Source organism: Tenrec ecaudatus, chromosome 1, assembly GCF_050624435.1.
Source record: "Tenrec ecaudatus isolate mTenEca1 chromosome 1, mTenEca1.hap1, whole genome shotgun sequence".
Taxonomy (NCBI): domain Eukaryota; kingdom Metazoa; phylum Chordata; class Mammalia; order Afrosoricida; family Tenrecidae; genus Tenrec; species Tenrec ecaudatus.
Genome location: NC_134530.1, coordinates 79,105,117 through 79,113,744, shown reverse-complemented (window position 1 = coordinate 79,113,744; position 8,628 = coordinate 79,105,117). Strand labels below are relative to the sequence as shown.

General features: G+C 47.8%; 1 long non-coding RNA gene across 1 annotated transcript in view; it reads right to left on the bottom strand.

Annotated features, from left to right (window-relative positions):
• Nucleotides 1-227: 227 nt before the first annotated feature.
• The window catches only part of LOC142454953 (uncharacterized), a 36,412-nt gene continuing 28,011 nt past the window's right edge, over nt 228-8,628 (bottom strand). Inside the window, exon 3 of the long non-coding RNA XR_012785723.1 lies at nt 228-3,806. This is a non-coding gene — a long non-coding RNA (uncharacterized LOC142454953). The remainder of the gene's footprint in view (nt 3,807-8,628) is intronic.

Genomic DNA, 8,628 nt, shown 5'->3' with positions numbered 1-8,628 from the left:
TACACATCTCTCTCAGTAACTCAGAACAAATTATTTTTCAAAAAGCATTAAGAATGTTTTAAAAAAGAGACTATTTTAACAACATAATCAACAAACCTGGTTCAAAGGACACAGGGGATTATTGCCTTTAACACCAGAAGAACATACACTCTCTTACCATGTGTCGGTCCATAAAGTAAGTCTCAACAAAATTGCCAGGCAATTACGGTGGAAATGGAAAAAAGATCATTGGAATATTTAATATTTCATTTGTTTGGAAATTAAGAAATACAATTGTAAGTCACCTATGGGTCAAGGAAGAAATCATAGTGGAAATTCGAGAAATATTGAGGAAGAGGTGATCATAAAAATATTTGTCAAATCTTATGCGTTATCTACCTAAAGCTGTGCTCAGAGGGAAATTGAAATCCTTAAATGCATACACTAGAAGGGAGACAGGCTAGAAATGAATGAGCTAGCGATCATCTCCAGAAGCTGGAAATGCGATTTAATCACCTTAATCTTTACCACTTTGACTTTTCGAAGCCCGTGCCAGAAAGTTACAAAGCAGAGTTGATTTGCCCTCATGTCCAATGGCCTGTGAGTTCTTGAGGTCAAGAGCCATGTCTCAGTATTTCCCCCGTGCCTGTTGAAGAACCTCGCGTGTCCTTCATACCTGTCAGGAGGGAATTGAGCCTGTCGTTGAGGTCTTCAAAGGGGAAGAGTGGCTGAGTGGCTAGCCAACATGGCCGACTGGCAGCGGTGGACAGCAGCGTGGCTGGGGCTGGGCCCGTGCTGGCCTGGCTGGCTCAAACTCCCCACTTGTTTGTAAGGAGGGAGACGCTGAGGTTTTCAGTGTAACAGCTCCATTTCAAAAAAGTGTTAGCAACTAATTAATTTTAGTTTAAAATGCAGTCAGGCAGGAACAGCACGCCTGCCAGTTTGCCACCCGGGTTTGATCTCTCACCTTCAGAGATGGGGAGTGTCTCAGGGGCGGCCTCTCTCACTCAGAAAGGCGAGGCCGCAGCTGCTGCAGCAGCGTTGGGTTTCTGGGTCCTGCCTGTGCGAGGTCTGCCGGGCTCTTTGTAAAGCCGTCTTTGTAGTCGGCCGTGTGCCCCAGCTGAGTCAGACATGTGTTCCCAGAGAGCCCTTCTCTGCTTTTGTTGTAACATTCTTAATGATGCATTCTGACTTTTTCACTCGGATTTCTACACATTTGTCACCACTTCTGCGTTTGGATCTTCATGCTGGAAAATCTGAGGCTTACATGGAAGATTGATTTTTAATGCCCCTCGTGTTGTTTTTCGGCTGTAACATTTGCATGCAATTAGGACATTTTTAGAAATAGGAGGCCCGGTGCTTGAAAAAGAAGACTCTTCTGGGCGGATGAGCAAATGGAAAGGCCAACCTTTAATTTTGTTAACATCCCAATTACATTGTGGTAACCCTTAGGACGAGTTCTGTCCCTTGTAACGCAACACCTGGCTTTTGTTCCAGGGACAGGGACCAAGACTAGCTGACTCAACCCTTGCTCAATCGCCCAACCGCTGTTTGGAGGACTCGTGGGCTTTTCCTCCACTGGCCAGCAGAGGGCACTGTTTCAAAATTGTTAGAGGTAAAATTGGCTCCAGGCTACACTGCCTCTTGGGTAGGTTTCACTCCCAAGACTGGTGGGGAGATCGTCTTAGTCACATTTTTCAAAATGTTCTACAAGAACGAATGACGTTTCACCTATTCCATTGGACCCTGCTGATGGGCGGAGTAGGCTTCGGTAGATAGTTGCTTCTGGAGTAATCATAAATCCTCAAATCTAAACCTACCACCATCGGGTCATTGCGGACTCAGAATGAACATGCAGAGGGAGTTTCTGAGGCTGTAGCTATGTACAGGAGCAGGGAGTTTCACCGTATGTTTCTCCTGCAGGTGGATGGTAGGTTTGAACTGTTGACCTTGTGGTGAGCAGGCCAGCGCTAGCACCCTGATGTATTGAGCACCTACTGTGTGTTTGGCCCTGTGCTGTCTGATACCCACATACTGGTTTGAAATGGCATTTGGCTCATAAGAGCGGAAGGTAGGCGGGGCCAAGGTGAAGGGGCTAGCAGCACCAGCTGGTCCACGAGACAGCGCCGGGGCAGTCTGTGTCCATCAAACGGTACATCCCTATGGGGCAGTTCTACCTACCCTGTAAGATCACAGCAAATGGGAGCCCACCAGATGCGGGTGGGTTGGCAGTATGTTGGATTTTCCCTTAAAAAAATTTTTTTTTTAATAAGAGGAACCTGGGGCCCGGAGACGTTAAATGATTTGCCCAGAGACACAGCTTGCAGAGATGGGGTTCAGATGTGGACAGAGGCATCTTTAAAGGCTGGTGCTGGAGTTTCTTGAGAGCTGAGTGTCTTAACCCAAAGCAGAGCGATTTTAGCAGCCTGGCGCACCAATCGCCAGCAAAAGCTTAGCGATAGCTTGTTGGGGTTTCCTTTACAAAATGCAGGCTGGTGACCTGCTTGAAGAAGCTAGACTTGGTATTGGGAACAGTGGTGGCATTCTGTCAGCTGTGCTCCCTCCTGCAAGTGAAAACCAATACGAATACGTGGTTCTCCCCACTGCCTCCCGTACCCCCCTAAGTGGCCCATGCTTAAGACCTAGTTAGGGAATAAAGTTTACTAGGAAGATTTCGTATTTCAGTGGAGAAGGCCAACTGCACACATCCTGAATCTGAAAAGAAATGGGCTGTTTGTGAATGTAAACGGTAAATCTGTGTCAGTGGACTTTGTATTTCTTTGGGTTTTAAAGTGAATCACCAGGCGGGTTAGGAGAGGACAGCTCTGTTCACCAGTAGGCACTGAGTGACCAGGCTGAGCCCCTGTGGGTGGAGGGGCCGCGGGAGCGGTGAGCAAGGGCTGTGTGCTGCAGGGCTGCTGTCAAGAGGACGTCTGGTTTCGGCTTCTCACCGACTGGCTCCGTGGACTGTTAGCCCGTCATTCTTGTTTCAGCACTCTTAACGGTTTGCGGTTATTATTGGCTCTTACTGTTATTAGAATGGAATGCCCAATTACTCTTTTAGCTCTTCGCTCACTCACAGGATGACGCTGGCTTGTTTTTGTGGCCCACAAACGCCTGGCACATTTTCACAGGGAGAGCTCGGGAGAGCCATCCTGGAGGGCTGAAACAGTACACCTACCTTTGGATTTTCGTGACAGGCAAGGTGAGGTGACCGAGAGGGTGCAGGCTTAGATTCAGTTTCTCAGTTGGCTCATTGGGAACTGCTTATTGAGTGTTTACTGTCTGCATGGCACAGCCCTGGGCACAGGACGTAACAATGCATGGCACCAGGGAGCTTCGTGTTCTTGTCATTGTCGTTAGGTGGCATTGGGTCCGTTCCAACTCTGAGCAACCTTATAGACATGAGATGGAAACCCGGCCTGGTCCTGCACAGGCCTCACAGTTGTTGCTGCATTTAAGCCCATTGTTGCAGGCGCGGTGCCAGTCCATCGTGTGAAGGGTCCCCGTGTTTGCTGCCCCTCCACTTTACCAAGCAGGACGTCCTTTTCCAGGCTGCTCTCTCCTGATGACAGGTCCACAGTACGTGAGGCAACGTCTCGCCATCCTCGATTCTAAAGGCCATTCTGGCTGTACGTCTTCCAAGACAGATCTGTGTGCTCTTCTGGCAGTCCGTGGTGCTTTTGGTTCACTTGGCCAGCAGGTGAGGGAGGGCGGCAGCTGGGGTCAGTCTCCCGACAGGGCACGTGGTAAGAGGCAGCCAGATCTCGGGTCTGTTTGGAAGGAAGAGCTGACAAGAGTTGTTGGTGGAATGGTTGTTGTAGGGTCTGAAAGAAAAAGAAAAACAACAGCAGAATGGGCTAGGTCTGCTCAGTTTGCTACATGTAAGGGAGAAACTTAAAACAAAAGCACGAGTGGCCTAATAACAGGATCCAGAAATAGGCTGTTCGGGGCTGCTGTGGTGACTCCTTAGGGCTCTCAGGGATTCAGGCCCAGGCTAGCTCTCTACTTGGCTCTTCCCAAGGTGTGGGCCTCACCCTCCCGCTGCCTGGTGGCGCCACATCATATCTGCATTCCAGGCAATGGGAAGTAAGAAGAGAAGCAAGACTGTGGGAAGGAAGACTTCCTGAAAGTCCACACAATTGTGCTTACATTTCATTAACTAAAACAGTCACATGGTCACATCTGGCTGCATGTGACCATGTCTCAGAGATCATCTATGTCCCCTAAGCATACTGGGGGCTCTGTTCCGAGGGCTGGGAGGCATGAATGTCAAAGTAGGCTACCAACAGTCTCTTTCTGAGAAAGTTTCATTTTGGATTAAACAAGTTCTAGTCTTGCTTCTTCCACTATCTAGCCGTCGCACCTGGAGTCTTGCAAGAGTCTACATCACCAACCCTCTAATTCAACTTGAAAATAGCTGGACTACATGCTTCTGCCACCTCCCCCAAGATTTATTGACAGATAAATCACATACCATTCAATTTGATAGTTCAATCGCATCATCATAATCAGTTTTAGAACATTTTCTTCCATCTTGCACTCATCGGTTTTAGCACCTCATTTCCCCCCAGCCTCCCCTGCAATACCCACCAGAGACCGTCAGTCCAGTTACTGTCTCTATAAACTTACCTATCCTGGATTTCATATTCATAAGAACATTAAAAACAAACAACCACCCCAAACGAACAAGAATAATAAAGGAAAACAGATGAAAACCTCAATCAAAAAGGAAGCAGAAAATTAAAAACGAGAACAAATTTAAATAAATCACAAGGAAGGTCAATGATAGGCTGCTAAAATTTAACCCCACTGTGTCTGCCACAGGCACGGCTGCTCCCATGCCTGGTCTGCAGTCAGAGGGGCTCCCCAGTTGCCCCTTTACTTTAAAAAAAATTGAAACAGCTTTAGAATGGGTCTAAAACGAGATTAAATGATAAGAGACTACGTGTTGACCTAACAACGTCTGTCATGATTGACGTTATACTGCTCTCCGTCTGGTCACAGGGCTGGTCACATCCCTTGGCTGTGATCGGAGGGGTCCCCTGGAGGTTTAGCCATGTGACGAGTTACTATAAAGACCACTGTGAAAAAAGGTCATCGGGGAGGAGACGAGCCATGCAGGGTGCAGTGTAGCAACGATGAAACAGATAACTTTCCTCCAGTTCCTAAATGCTCCCCCCTCCACTATCATGATCCCAATTCTACCTTACAAATCTGGCTAGACCAGAGCATGTACATCGGTACAGATAGTAACTGGAAACACGGGGAATCTAGGGTGGATGATCCCTTCAGAACCAGTGGTGAGAGCGGAGATACTGGGAGGGTGGAGAGAAGGTGGGGTGGAAAGGGGGAACCGATGACAAGGATCTACATATAACCTCCTCCCTGTGGGATGGACAACAGAAAAGTCAGTGAAGGGAGATGTCAGACAGTACAAGATATGACAAAATAATAATTTATAAATTATCAAGGGCTCATGAGGGAGGGGGAAACAAGGAGGGAGGGGAAAAATGAGGACCTGATGCCAGAGGCTTAGGTGGAGAGCAAATGTTTTGAGAATGCTGAGGGCAATGAATGTACAAATGTGCTTTACACAATTGATGCATGTATGGATTGTGATAAAAGTTGTATGAGCCCCTAATAAAATAATTAAAAAAAAGGAAAAGGCTGTCGGAAGCAGTCCAAGGCAGATCTGTTGGTTCTTTTGTCAGTCCCCGGTTCTTTCAGCACCCTTCACCAGCGTCGTCATCCAAGTGCACCCTTGCTTCTTCGGTCTTCTTGTTCAATATCCAACGTACACACACACGCGGCAACTGAAAATGCCGTGACTCGATGGCAGGGTGGCTGTTTGGCGCGACCGCAGTGTGGACGGTGGGTCACCAGGCAGGAATGAAGGGCCCGAGCAGGTCGGCGTTAAGACAGCAGATGTGTGTGCTTGGTGGTTTTAGAAAGGTCATAACTTATTTTGGTGTTGTTGAGAACGCACACCGACCCAACAAGGTCCACGAGTACAGTTCAGCAGCCTTGATGGCATTCTTTGGGGTGGACAACCATTTCCTCTCTCCTTTTACAAGGTGCTCCTCCCCATCTGTTTTTTTAAAAACAGTTTTATTAGCTTATAATTCACATACCATGTAATTCAGTGGTTTAAATATATTTAAAAGAGTTATGCAACCATCACCACACTCAATTTTAGAACTTTTTCTTCATTCTTGTAGCCATTATTATTAGCTCCCCATTACTGTCCCCCCACTGCCAACTTCCCCTGCCATAATACTAAGAAACTACTCATCTAGGTACTGTTGCTAGAAATTATCTTGGATTTCATATAAAGAGAAATCATACTACCCCCCCCACTCAGCAACCCCCCCCCCCACTCAGCAACAGCAATGAAATAAAACACAGAAAAACCACAATTCAAGAGAAAGCAGAAGATAATGGGAACAGAGAAAATTGAAAATGAGCCCAGAGGGAAATCAAATGATATTACATCTATAGTTACCCGGTAACTGGTTGGGAGGAGAAACAAGCCACGTGGGGCAGGGGCTACTTGAGATAAGACTTGAAGGCCTGGCTGGGTCAGGCTGTGAATGGTCAGCATCGAAGGCATTCTGGGAGAAAGGCAGGGAAGGGGCAGGTGATAGAGAATCAGGTGCAGTCGGATGGAAATAAGGGGTGACGGCACAACGGAAGGATTGCATTTAGAGCCCAGCAGACCCAGCTCTGAACCCTGTGTCTACCACTCGCTCACTTTGAGACCATGGGCCAGCCACTTGCCCATCCTGGGTTCCTCTTTCTTCACGCACGCTCAGAGGCAATACTACAGTCTCCATCAAGTTGCTGTGTGTTGACCTGAGGTCACGCACATAAACAATGCCATCTGCAGCAGTGGACGAGCGGTATGCAAAAAGTCCATGGAAAAATTCCATTATCTCATTTCAATTCCTCACAGACTTCTTGAAGCCCAGGGGCATGTGACAAAAGGGCCTGCCACAGGACAAGGCTCCGTGTGCTCCCGTTACGAATGGGCCCCCTGCCCCCCTACAGATAAGCAATATTGTTCCTCTGAATTTCTCATGCTGCCAGGTCTGCCCTCCAGCATATGATGGGCATTTTCAATGTTGATTCTGTTTCCCCCCAAATACAGCGACAAACTGAAGACCGGTGGTTTCCATGCAAAGCAGTTGCATGGTAATGAGCGTTGGGAAGGGGTATAATTTAGTGGCCTGGCGATGGTGGTATCCTGTTTGATTCTGGAAACCATCATTAAGGAGGAGGAATGCCTTGGCCATTGCAGGGCAAGCTCCAAACTCTCAAAGAGCTATTTGTCCAGACACCCAGTCTCTTCCTTCCCTAAACCCGGCTTTGTTGAGCTTACTTCCTAAATAGCTGCCTCCAGCCCTTGCACCCCACCTCCAATTCCTGGCGCCCATGCCCAGGCTCCTTGACATCTCTCGCTGGACTTCTCCCAGATAGGCTTCCAGTGTTCTTTCTTACCTTTCTCTCAACCTACTACTCACATGGCAGCCAGATCGCATCAGATTAGGTTAAGTCCTGGATCATTACCTCTCCTACTTAAAATCCTTCACTACCTGTAGGATCCAGGCCTTTCCTTTCTCTAACGTCACCTATCACCTTCTCTCCCCTCCAGGCACACTGCCATTCTTGGGCTCTCAGACAAGATGTTAGGTGTCGGTGTGCCGCTCTGAGGAGAACTTCTAGGTTCCCAGCCTGGTGGTGCTGCCATTCTCAAGAGAGGGAAGGGAGTCAGGAGGGACTGAGTCGTGAGACCATGGTGGCCCAAGCATTGGGTTGTTTCCATTTCTAGAGAGATCCTGAGGGACCTGAAGTTCCGTTCACAACAAAGTCTATTTGTTAGAAAAAATTAAGCGGACTATTTAAAATCCACATACAGTCACGTCCACTCTTTTTTGAGTGTACATACCTCTGGGTTTTCACGAATGGACAGAGTATGCAAACACTGTCAGAAATCAGGACATGGGATAGTTCCGGCCATCACTGCCCTCCTCCGAATGTCAGACCTCCCCACTCTTCACCTCGGGCAACCACTGATCTCTGTCCTCCTCATTTCATCTTGTCCACACTGTCATAAAAGTGGAATCACACAGTATGTAGCCCCCCAGCTCAGTCAGTTGTACTGCTGAGTAGTCTCCAGGGAAGATGCCCTGTTGGTGTAGTTGGGCCAGCCAGCAGTTTGAAACCACCAGCTACTTCTTGGGAGGAAAACGAGACTCTCTATTCCCATAAAGGATTACAGTCTCAGAAACACACAGAGGGCAATTCCATCCTGTTTTCTCGGGTCTCTGAGTTGGTCATGACCCCGATGGCAGGGAATCTGGTGCTGCGTTTACAGTCAGGATCCTGTTTAGCTTTTTGAGAAATGGTCTCCTACGTGGGTTGTACAAGACTGCTTTTCTATCAACTATGTAGAAGGAGTTGCTCCGCCTTTTGGGCAGCACTTAGTGTTTGGAGTTTGTTTTAAAATATTTTAACCATTCCAATAGGTGTGTGGAGTCCCATGATAGTACTACTCACATGCTTGGCTGCTCACTGAAAGGTTGGAGGTTCAAGGCTCTCCTAAGGCATCTTAGAAGAAAGGCCTGGTACTGGACTTTTCAAGAAGCA